Genomic DNA, 12,517 nt, shown 5'->3' on the forward strand with positions numbered 1-12,517 from the left:
TGTAAAATCTTCATAAAAGTGTTCAATTATAAACTTACTGATGTCTTGCCACAGTTTTCTTACATGCATACTGTGATGAAACAGCAAGGAGCTCGACCTTCGAGTCGGAGGTCCGGCGCGCTATCGACTGTGCCGCAAAAGAATTCTCGAACGGTAGAGCCGATTTCTGCGGTTATAAACCCAGGGTCGTTACACTACTCCCTCCTTTCAAGGAGCGCGCTAGCTTGCGACTCTACGTCTTACAGGAACGCGCTCACCGGACAAGCACACGCACTGTCATGGATGCGAGGACCGATCACTTCTGACACCAGTGTAATGGAACAGCAGGGAGCAGGTCTCGAACCGTCGACCTTCGAGCCCGAGGTCCGGCGCGCTATCGACCGTGTCGCAAAAGGATTCTCGAACGGTAGAGCCGATTTCTGCGGTTATAAACCCAGGGTCGTTACAATACAATGGCAAAAAATACGCAACAAAATGTTACATTACAAAAGGAGCAATTTGAGTTGTTTTCCTTAAATTTCTTCATATAGTGGTTGGCAGGATAATATTTGTGAATAATTTAAAAGGAAACTTCCTTAATTTGGTTAACATGTAATTTGGTTAACATTTGTAGCAACATCCAAACTTTTTTCCAACAGATATTATCAATAAATCCATTCCAATAAGGCATGACATAAGGTATAGATACAACATCCTGCTGAAACAATGTTCGCATCTCTCTGTTGTTGAATGGACCAAAAGAGAAACAAATCTTTCCTACTGATGAGTCAACAGGGTCAATAGAATTGGTAAACAACGAGGGAGTTCTATTAACCTGAGCCGTGGTGCACTGGTCTATGACCCATAGCATGAAAGGGACAAATCTGTGAGGGAGGAGTGCCCTTCTCAAATCTAACAGTAATTTGTGCCACTCTGTCATGTTGTCGACAAGGCAGCATGGTGCATCTTTCAGAAACATTTTTTCCCTTAAAATGTTAGAATTTTCAAACTAGTTGTTTTCATTGTGATTGCAGATAATGCGTTTTTATCAAAAGCAATCACTTTCACATGTGAAAACACAGACCTACTCACTACTCCATGTGCTTAGTCTAGCATACAGTAGGCAATCTGTTGCAAACTGCTCCCAGTGGGGCAACCCGGGCCAGTAATCGAATCCCTGCTCACATTTTAAGCCCTAACAGAGGTGCTCGACCCTAAACACATGTGGACTGACTACAGGTTCTAAAGAGGCAGAGGGCATGAACTGCAAGGCGAAAGACAGACCATAGTTAAAGGGATACTTTGGGATTTTGGCAATGTGGCCCTTTATCTACTTCCCCAGAGTCAGATGAACTCAGCTGTCATAGATGTTCAAATAATCCATAATGTAAAAATAAGGGAATTTTATATTATTTAACATATCATTCATTTATTTCAAAAGTGACAGTAGGTTTGCTGGGATTGTGGCTGTGCAGAGACCACAGACAGTAGTAGCCTAATGGAACATAACAGGCTGCATGGGAACGTGTTCATGACTCAGCTTCTTGGTCGGCTACAAATCAACCTGGCCAGGGAACAATGGCAGCTTTTCAGTTGATTTCAATATTTTTAAGAACTCTAAATCATCCAAAGGAAGAAAGAACATGCCGATATCATCTTGGAGGAATCAATTTAGTCCAATATATCGTAGATCTAGTCCATTGCAATGTGCACAAACCATGTATGGGAGAAGAAAAAAATATCATCTCAACATTTCCTTCCCTCTTGACTTCCTCTTCCTGGAATCGCCTAGGGAGAGGACAGACTGAAATTAATAGATTGAAGGAATAAAAATGACATACCAATGACTTTAAAATAGTATGCAGATAATATCCCGACATTTGTAGTTACGATTGCATTTGATGGATCAGAAAGAGGCTTGGCAGGGGTGAGAATGGACTTTTATTATGTTTCTTATGCCATTTCATTTCCAAAATAATCATATAGTGCTACTGGTTGCATCAATCATTAAAGCACTAAATTAATTTAAATTAAAACATCTTTCAGCAAAGACAGACTTACAAAACGACACAGTTTACAGGAAGCACAAAAAAAGTAATTGTGTTAGTAGGTTAAATAATCCATTTAGCTGTTTAGGTTGTTGCGAGGTTGGGCAGTTCAACAACATATGGGTACGGAGGTACAGGAAACAAAGACAAACTCCTTCAAAAAGATTACACACAGAGCAGAAATGCTAAGCAAGTTCTTCCTACTGAGGTATGACATTGAAGTGTACTTGGATATAAATGATAAATGTTCAACTGTGGTGTTTGAGGTGTCAGGTTGATCTTAAGATTTGTCAAGATATAAGATTCAGGCTGACATAAGGGCATAAAGTAGCAGCCAAAATGCCAGACAAAGTGGTTTATTACAAAAAAAATTACCAGGGATTTTAAAGATGTTTACTGAAGAGGACAGTGTTAATAGCAGGACAAGACACAGATTAAACCAGATCCTGGTTAGACCGACGTCTGTTAATTGAAATTATGGCTTGGTGCTGATGGGTTGAATAAAAATGTCCCTCTTGCACCAGTTAGTTTTCCATCCAGTTGTTTGACCTACCTCACTGCAACACACACCCCTTTTTACATTTAGGGTGTCGCTTTCCAGTGTTACCTTGTTCTTTAGAGAGTCAAAGAAAAACAAACACGAAAAACAAACTATTTGATCATGAAAGAACTCAATAAGATGTAAAATGGGAAGCTTTTAAGATCGGTTTCCAAAAACAGTACATTCATGCCAAAACTTAACTTTTAAAAACAGCACCAAATGATCAGACACTATATATAAAGTAAAATGCAATAAAACCACATAAAAAAAGGGGACAACATCTCCCTTTCATACACATCAGGAGACCACAGTTCCAAACATCTTTATTAGAATGAATTAATACATTACCTTCATTACTCTTATTTTTGTTTCTTCTAAAGAGCTTCTGCTGTTTTTTATCCTCTGGTGTTAGGGGTCCCGACTCAAAAGAAGGCAGAGCTTCAGATACCGATGAGAGCAGATCTTTAGAGTCCACTCCAACGCTTTGCACTGCACTGACCAAACACTTGTTGCCATTGGTGTCTGTATTGCCATTGGTGTCTTGTTGTCCGTTAGTTAAACCCTTATCCTGTGCCACCATCTTCACCACCATGTCATCCCCAGTCTCCACTGGTCTAAGAGTCTTTACCATCATGCTGCTCCTCTCACCTTCAACGTCATCTTGGCCAATGGTTTTTCCCATCAGCTTGCGCTCTATAATCATGTCCATATCAGCGACAGCCAGTGTGCAGGCTCCATTAAGTTGACCCTCTCCATTGCTCTGTGAGCACTCGGGCATCAATTCCTCCGTCACCAGGCCACTGTTGACATTCTGGTTGATTTCAGCCAGGTCTGTGAAGGTAGAGGGGCTTGGGGTGTTATTTAGGACATCCATTCCTAATATTGCCGGAGGTGGCGAATTGTCTGTGGGGAGGCTTCGCAGAGGCTCCCCTCCATCCTGGGATTCAGCTGGGAGCCGGTTAGTCTTTGACAAAGCTGTTTTTTGGGGGTATATTTCTTTGGGTATGCTGGGGAATCCGTTCACTCCTTCTCTTGGTGCCCTCTCCTCTGCCTGGGGTTGGGTGGGAATCTGAGTGCTGGAGACTTCTGAGACCGAGGCTTCGACATCTTTTTTTACAGGCTTGACACTTGATCCTGCAGGTGAGAGGTTCTGTTAATGCTTGAAGAGAGGAAGAGCAGGTCTACTGTACCAGGCATTCCTAACATTCCATCATTCTTAATTAAGCAGGCAATGTTTAAATCTGGCAAGTGCTGTTAAATAAAATACACAAAGAAGCACAACCAAGCACACATTCTTGATGAAATTAAGCAGGTGTAATTGGTAGTGGCTGCAATAAAGCTCAAATGTAAGCACAGAGGATTATTTAAAAAGTAATAGAGCAATAACTCTTAGCAAAGATGTTTCTTTAATTTACAATTTGTAGAAACTTTTGAGAATAGAAAGGTTCAGAACTTTTGTGAAACATCAGAGTTGAAAAATATGAATCAAAACGAGAGGGTGGTCAGAGAGAGTGGAGGGGCTGAATGTAGCTGAAGGGATTAAAAACAAAACAACTATTGTAAAATATACACTGTCTGTAAAATGTATATAGTATGTATATACTGGAAGTAGAAGCCTAAGTGTTGTTGTCCATTAGTTTACTCCAATTAGGGGAGGGATGGTAGAGTTAGGGGAAAATATATGGGAGACTGGAAATGAAGCAGACATTTACATTGACGGAAGCCACAAACCATCCGCAATATTAAAGCTAATCTACCCCCTAATATACAGTACCAGTCAAAAGTTGACACTCATTCAAGGGCTTCTTTATTTGTACTATTTTCTACATTGTAGAATAGTGAAAAAACTATCAAATAGCACATATGGAATCATGTAGTAACCAAAAAAAAGTGTTGAACAAATCAAAATATATTTTATATTTGCAATTCTTCAAAGTAGCCACCCTTTGCCATGATGGCATTCTCACAACCAGATTCATGAGGTAGTCACCTGGAACACGTTTCAATTAACAGGTGTACCTTAAATTTGTGGAATTGTTTTCCTTCTTAATGCGTTTGAGCCAATCAGTTGTGTTGGTGACAAGGTATTGGTGGTATACAGAAGATAGCACTATTTGGTAAAAGACAAAGTCCATATTATGATAAGAACAGTTCAAATAAGCAAAGAAACGACAGTCCATTACTTTAATACATGAAGGTCAGTCAATGCGGAAAATTGCAGTCGCAGAAACCATCAAGCGATATGATGAAACTGGCTCATGAGGACCGCCACAGGAGAGGAAGACTCAGAGTTACCTCTGCTGTAGAGGATAAGGTCATTAAAAGTTAACGGCACCTCAGATTGCAGCCCAAATAACTGCTTCTTGAAGTTCAAGTAACAGACATCAACATCAACTGTTCAGAGGAGACTGTGTTAATCAGGCCTTCATGGTCAAATAAACCACTACTAGAAGGGACTTGCTTGGGCCAAGAAACATGAGCAATGGACATTAGTGGACACTGGTGGAAATATGTCCTTTGGTCTGAGGAGTCCAAATTTGAGATTTGTGGTTCCAACCGCCTTTTCTTTGTGAGACGTAGAGTAGGTGAACGGATGATCTCTGCATGTGTGGTTCCCACCGTGAAGTATGCAGAAGGAGGGGTGTGGTGGTGCTTTGCTGATGACACTGTCAGTGATTTATTTAGAATTCAAGGCACACTTAACCAGCATGGCTACCACAGCATTCTGCAGCGATACGCCATCCCATCTGGGTTGCGCTTAGTGGGACGATCATTTGTTTTTCAACAGGACAAGGACCCAACACATCTCCAGGCTGTGTAAGGGCTATTTGACCAAGAAGAAGAGTGATGGAGTGCTGCATCAAATGACCTGGACTCCACAATCACCTGACCTCAACCCAATTGAGATGGTTTGGGATGAGTTGGATCACAGAGTGAAGAGAAAGCAGCTAACAAGTGCTCAGCATATGTTGGAACTCCTTCAAGACCGTTGGAAAAGCATTCCAGGTGAAGCTGGTTGAGAGAATGCCAAGAGTGTGCAAAGCTGTCAAGGCAAATCTTGTCAGTTCGGTTGTCATCTGAGACATTCTCATCAATGATAAGATGACAAACTCTACAGTGGAAAGTCTACACAGAGTTATCGGATTCACATAGAATTGTTGTTCAATTTAAATGTTTGAATATGAAATTATTCGTGATGGGATGAAATGTGATTTTAGCTTCTAAAATGTGAGATTTGGGTTTTCATAAGGTAGGGCTCTGCTCAATCAGTGGCCCGCCCCTGTGAAGGGACATAGGCTATAAAACTTTTCAAACGCCCTTTTTCATGTCCTCCTCTCCCTTCCTATATAGGCCCTTGACCACAATATAACCTCCTGTTCCGAAGAAGTGAGGACGACGGTCCTATGTCAGAATGGTTCAGATAATAACTACAGAACGAAGCCAACATTAGCGTGAGCTTTGGTTGCGAATGGTATGAACATTGAACTCTTATTCACTACAGAAGTGATGCCTCCTAGCCGTTGAGTTAGCAACAGCAGATGCAAACGAGGGTTAGGAAGGAACAGACAGAGTATTCCGTCTGTCACCCAACGACGTTACTACAACATATCCAATTGACCACCAGAGACATTCTTCAAAGGACTCGGTTGGGCAAAACGGCCTTCCATCTACCACCAACCTACCGAAGCGCAGCTCAGAGTAAATATTTATTGCATTTTCCTTTTCCAAATGGGCGGTAATTTAGAATGCATAAGATACTCTATTTACGATAGCACAGCTTCGCCCTTTGTTCCTCAGTCTTCCCAGCCCCTTTTCTTTTGTGTAACAAGCTGTCATATCTGTTCCGCCCATTTTCCTTTATGACGTATTTGTAATCATGTTATGATTTAATTATGTGTATGTGTAATTAGTTAGGTATTTAGTAAATAAATAATTAAACCCAATTTTGTATTGCTGATTCAATTTGTTAGCCAGGGTTTGTGCAGATAACCAAGAATTTACAACTTTCAGATGAGACTGAATTAAGATGACGATTAATATTGACCGCTATTGATGTAAAATATTACTAGGTCTTTAAGAGTTTATTCGGAAGATAACAGCTCTATAAATATTATTTTGTGGTGCCCGACTCTCTAGTTAATTACATTTACATGATTAGCTCAATCCAGGTAATATTCATTACGGAGAAATTGCTTTATAGAATAGCATGTCATATCACTTAATCTGCCATAGCCAAAGACACGACAGATGTCTTCACTATTATTCTACAATGTAGAAATTAGTCAAAATAAAGAATTGAATGGTGTTTCCAAACTTTTGACTGGTACTATATATCGGCGAAGCCTGGTTATGGTTCAGTATAGGAGTGAAGCTGGAGACAGGACAGGGTCAGAGTCGTCTTGTCCTTACCAGGCTGGCCCGTATCCCTATTCATTTCACAAGAGAGGGGGCTATCCGTTTCGCACCTGGGCCGGGTCTTCCTGAGATGAAAGCCTTTCCGGATATCATTAAGGAGGTGGTCGATAATACAGCCATCGTCCTGTGGCGGGGGTCCTTTCCGGACTGGTGACAGAGGATAGAGAGATGTATTAAGATACCACATGGCAGGCTACTCTATCGTCTTAGTGAGAATACAAAACATAGACTCCTGACAGACAGGAGATATGGACCATCAGAAGAACTCACTTATTTTTCCATTCTCCCCCTTCTGTCTCTTGGATTCCTCCTCCTCAAGCTGCTTCTTCCTTTTCTCCGCCTTTACAGCCTGCTCTTTTCTGCTCTTGTTTTCCTGTGCATAGAACAAGGAACATACATAGAACATTGAAGTACATAGAACATTGAGAAATATGATTTGAGGCAAATTCATAACCAAACCGGTTTTCAATGTACTAGTGATGGAAATCAGTATGCATTATCAACATTTATCCAAACTTGTGGAATTCCGTCTATTAGTGATGTGCTCCTCTGACCTTTAAGGCTTTGATGAAAAGCCCCTGAAGGTCTTAATGGTGCCGAAGAGCTCTTCCAGGGAGAGTTGGTTTGCATCCTCACACAGGTAGAGTGCCAGGTCACCCTTCTTCCTCACAATTTCTGCAAACCGCTTTTCCAAATCCAGGCAGGCCTCCAGGTTTTCCTTGGGGAGGGAAACGAGGTTGAACCATTGCCTTTTAAAGAACACTAGTGTATAGTTGACCTCCAAAATAGTTTTTTAAAAGTAATTATTGGGAGGCAACCACAATAGAATACAATTCACTGGTTTCATACCTCAATGACCTTTTCGAACTGCTTCTTTACATCGTCCACAGAGTTGGTGACTTTCTTTGCCGCTTCTTTCAGTCGTTTTACTAAGGCACTGGCTTCTGCCTGAATGGAGTCAAGGTTGACTCTGATGGATAAAAGGCTATATTTATAAATGTTTTAATGTCATTTAGTCATTTGTTTATCAATTGCAGAGCTCATAACAATTGTTTGAATAAAAAGGGTTTTATACCCAGCTGCCTTTTCACAAATCTCAATGTCGTCAGGAAGGTTCAACAGCTCTGGGTGGTTCAGCTCTGTCTCCTGTAAACAAGTCATGAGTTTATTTATGATTTCCAACTTTGATTTCATTGTCCATGTGAAGTATGTTTGGTTTCTGTGAGGAGCACTGACCACAAAGTTGTTTTTATCCTCAGAAAAGCACTAAAGCGCTATTATTTATGATAGGGTTACCTCCAGAATGTGATGGAGCAGGGTAATGCGGCTCTTGTTGGCCTTAGTCTCAGTCAGCTTCAGCAGAGAGCTGATCTTAAAGCCCTCAGCGTTCCCTGTGTGACTTCCCTGTGAGCAAGCAGAGAGTCAGGAGTTAGAGCTTTTCAGACTGCATAAGTGTTGCATGTTTACGGGTGAGTGGAATGTCATCATCCTTCATCGGTGGGGTTTAACGATTGTTGACATTCAATATTAATGGTACATTACCACCACCAACTGGACTGGAGTATAAATCCATTATACTTTGTGATGCAAAAAGAGGAAAAAGGGAAAAAAAACAAATTAGCCTGCCAACTAACCCTACATTCATTAAAAACCCACCACCCTATTTGATCGACGGTCTGGGAGAACGGGACACTCCCATTCAACACTCCCTGTAAGTCTTCTGCAGTAAAATCTCGTAAACCCAAGTACTTCTCTGCAGCTGCTACCACAAAACCTATTTTCTGTGATTTACGTTCCATTTCAGCGTTACAGTTGATAACCATGGCAATGAACACCAAAAAGCCAGCCTTACTGAAGCACATTTAATTCGTAGACCTATCATTCTGTACTGGCAAAAGTCTACTACCCACTGGGAGCCTCTTATCATCCCTCAACATTGACCCATCTTCCTCTACTTTCTTCACTGCCTCAGGATACAATGCCTTCAGTACAACTGACTGACAACCTCAACCGGTCTCTCTCGCACCAGACACTTCTGATCCTCAGCAACATGGGCACCTCTATAGTTAACACACACCTTTTTTTCACCAATACTACACATTCCTTAGTCCCATGCCCTCCTGCACACATCTAGGAATCCCCCTACCAACTGCAAAATGACCATAAACTTGGCACCTGAAACACTTGTGGGTTCGGTACGAAAGCTATTACAGGCTAACTGATATCCTAACATTACTTTGTCAGGTAGGAATGCCATACTTTGGAGAGTCCTTACTTACATAGTTGAGGAAGTTTCCCACATCAAGGATGAGCCTGCAGAAACTAGGCATGAGAGTGCTCATTCTGAGACCTGAGGAGATTTTTTTTTTTATGAAACATTCTACGCAAAAAAATAGTCTTTTAGACATTTTGAAAAACCAACACTTGAATAGTTAAAACATTTCCAGCACAAAGCAACAATTTGTTCTACATAGAACAGCATATAATAGTTACCACTCTTGACAGTTCTAACAAACACAATTATTCATAATAAACCTTACTGTGTCCTCTGCTAGCTTACAAAAAATGCAATGGATTCATAAGGAAATCATTGTAACATGAGTTTCAGTGGTGTAAAGTACTTAAGTAAAAACACTTTAAAGTACTACTTAAGTAATTTTTGGGGTTCTGTATTTTACTACTTATATTTGACAACTTTTACTTCACTACATTACTAAAGAAAATAATGTACTTTTTATTCCATACATTTTTCCTGACACCCAAAAGTACTTGGTACATTTTGAATGATTAGCAGGATAGAAAAATTGTCCAATTGACGCACTTATCAAGAGAACATCCCTGGTCATCCCTACTGCCTTTAATCTGGCGGACTCACTTAACAAATGTTTTGTTTGTAAATTATGTCTGAGTGTTGGAGTGTGCCCCTGGCTATCCGTACATTTCTAAAAACTGTACCGCCTGGTTTGCTTAATATAAGGAATGTTTTTACGATAGATCCTTACGTATATCTTAGAAATGAAATGTACTTTTTATACTTAAGTATATTTAAAACCAAATACTGTTTCTTTAGTAGTTTTTTACTCAGTGACTTTCACATTAGTCATTCTCTATAAAAAAGGTATCTTTACTTTTACTCAAGTATGATTATTGGGTACTTTTTCCACCACTGGTGTTTATACAGGAAAGTTGGTGTTGACTTACACTGGCATGCTGATTCAACCACCTCTGCTTTGGGCTTGAGCATGTCCAGTACTGAGGTGGTCTCCTCACACAGCAACATACAGTCTATCCTCAGCTGGTAACTGTGGGTAAACACGAGAGCGAGGATACGAAGTAGGGATGGTATGGCAGGAAAGAGAGATACCATTTGGAATTAAGAAAGACAAGTGCCAAACAAAAACAGACATCAGATTCCGTTAACTATCACAGCCAGAGATTCTTCTCTACATCCTGTTTCCAGTGAGGTGCCAGGAATTATGAAAAGAGAAAAGGAACAGCAGTTACCATGGTACAGCCAGGAGAGAGATGTAGAATCGGTCTACATTGGCCAACTTTAATTTTTCTCCCAGGAAGGATTTCAGGTTATCTATCTAAATTGAGACAGAAAAGGGAGGCTCTTTAGTCAGACCACCATGTTTGCTGTATTAATAAAGGTGATTTGCAAACATTGTGAAAGTCTCTGGTACCTACAGTACCTCGTGTTTCTCAGGTAAGAGTTTAATAAGCTGCTTCAAGACCTCCACATCGAACTTAGAGCGATCCCCACTCTGAATCAACACCACAAACTCATCATGAGAGCTAGATAGAAGCATGGAGAAAAAAGTAAGCTCAATGGGGTAAAAACATTGAAATCAATACCAACTTAATGACAAATTACCATTTGAATTGCTTGAGAAATATGTTCAAATTCAAGTTCTTCTTTGCGTCAATAAAGGAGATCTGTAGAGAGAAGAGGGGAATAGACATTTTGTTAGGGAGGTTGTTTTAGGATTCATAATGAGCCATGTTTCTGGTGTGCTCCAGATACGAGAGCTGTAATGAGTGTTGACCAGTGCACCTCTTTAGGCTCCTTTTTGACAGGAGCAGCTGCCCCCTTGTCTTTGTGTTCGGTCACTGGGAGACAGAACAGCTGTTCAATGCTGGAGTAGTTGGGCTCCAGAGGAGCGTCTTTCTGAGCAGAAGTCCACATGGAATGACCATCTGTGTGTATGTTAAAGGAGGGACAGAATAACCACAACACATCTGGAATTACCTCGCAAAAAAGTATCCAACCAGACAATCTTTTCCCATCCTACATAGAGCAGACTGCCTCTGTAAACACAGGGGAGGATCATTAAAGAGAGATGCCAAGGTTTTCCACTCACCAGTGACAGCTCTGAGTTTCTGCCAGTTGAGCTTCTTCATCCTCAGGGTGGGGCAACGGCCTGCCTTGGAGGCAGCAGCAGAGGCACACCCCAGGGACTGGCTACTCTGGGCCACCACAATACCACCTATGCCAGGGGGAGGTGGTGGTGGAGGAGGCAGGCCTGGCATACCGGGCAAGGGTGGGGGTGGTGGAGGTCCTCCACCGCCTATTCCTGGTGGGGGTGGAGGAGGGGGAGGGCACCCTGGGGGCACCTGCATCCCTGGTAGAGGAGTTGGTGGTGGGGGTACTCTACCTCCAATGTGTTGTAATGGTGGAGTGGGGGGTGGAGGAGGGGGAGGTGGGCACTGAAGGGGACCTGGTCCCATCAAATTGGGATATAGGAAAGGTGGAGGAGGGGACACTTTTGTGGAGCATTTGGTCAGTCTTTCTTGGTCGTTGTCCACCATGTCGGTCTGAACAGCCTTATCAATCTTCTTGGGTGGCAGACCATCCACAGCATCGACACCAGCTGTCCTGCGCTTGGAGAACACCAGGCGTTGCATAATAATCTCACAAGAGTCCATATGAGCTGGAGCACAGAAATCACACAAACACTCAAATCTACTGAATTTTGTTGACATGTAACCAAGACAAACATTTTTCCTACGCACGCTGTTCACCCAGACTGCAGTCCTTTGCCCATAACTCTCTTAGAGGTCAGCTTATTGAACTATTAAATGTGTCAGGAGCGTGATGACTCACAGTCTTGATCCAGCAGAATGGCCCGGTTAGTGATGGCCTCCAAGGCTTGCCAGATGTCAGCCCTCTCGGGCCCCAGGAGCAGCAGGGCTTGTAGGATGGACAGCAGCTGGCGGGACGACGGAGAGCTGCTCACCTTGAGGTTGAACAACACACAACCAAACCTTATTTTGAGTGCACTTGTAATTTTGTTGTTTACGGAACTAGCCATGAGTAGGTGACATGCAGTGTTATGGCAGTGCAGCCGACAGCTGTGCTCACTTTGTTGAAGAGGGTGATGAACACCTCCTGGTGACTGCTCATGTCTATGCCTCCATAGACCCTCAGCAGCTCCTCCTCATCCTCAGACATGGCCTCTTCAAACGCCTCACACTGAATGATCAAGTCCTCATCCTCCTCATCTCTGTCTCACACACACACACAATTAAA

At 41.9% G+C, this 12,517-nt stretch overlaps 1 pseudogene; it reads right to left on the reverse strand.

Moving 5' to 3' along the window:
* Window positions 1-1,629: 1,629 nt before the first annotated feature.
* On the reverse strand, window positions 1,630-12,219 carry LOC124001524 (annotated as a pseudogene).
* Between the last annotated feature and the right edge of the window lie 298 nt (window positions 12,220-12,517).

Source organism: Oncorhynchus gorbuscha, linkage group LG17 (assembly GCF_021184085.1).
Source record: "Oncorhynchus gorbuscha isolate QuinsamMale2020 ecotype Even-year linkage group LG17, OgorEven_v1.0, whole genome shotgun sequence".
Taxonomy (NCBI): Eukaryota; Metazoa; Chordata; class Actinopteri; order Salmoniformes; family Salmonidae; genus Oncorhynchus; species Oncorhynchus gorbuscha.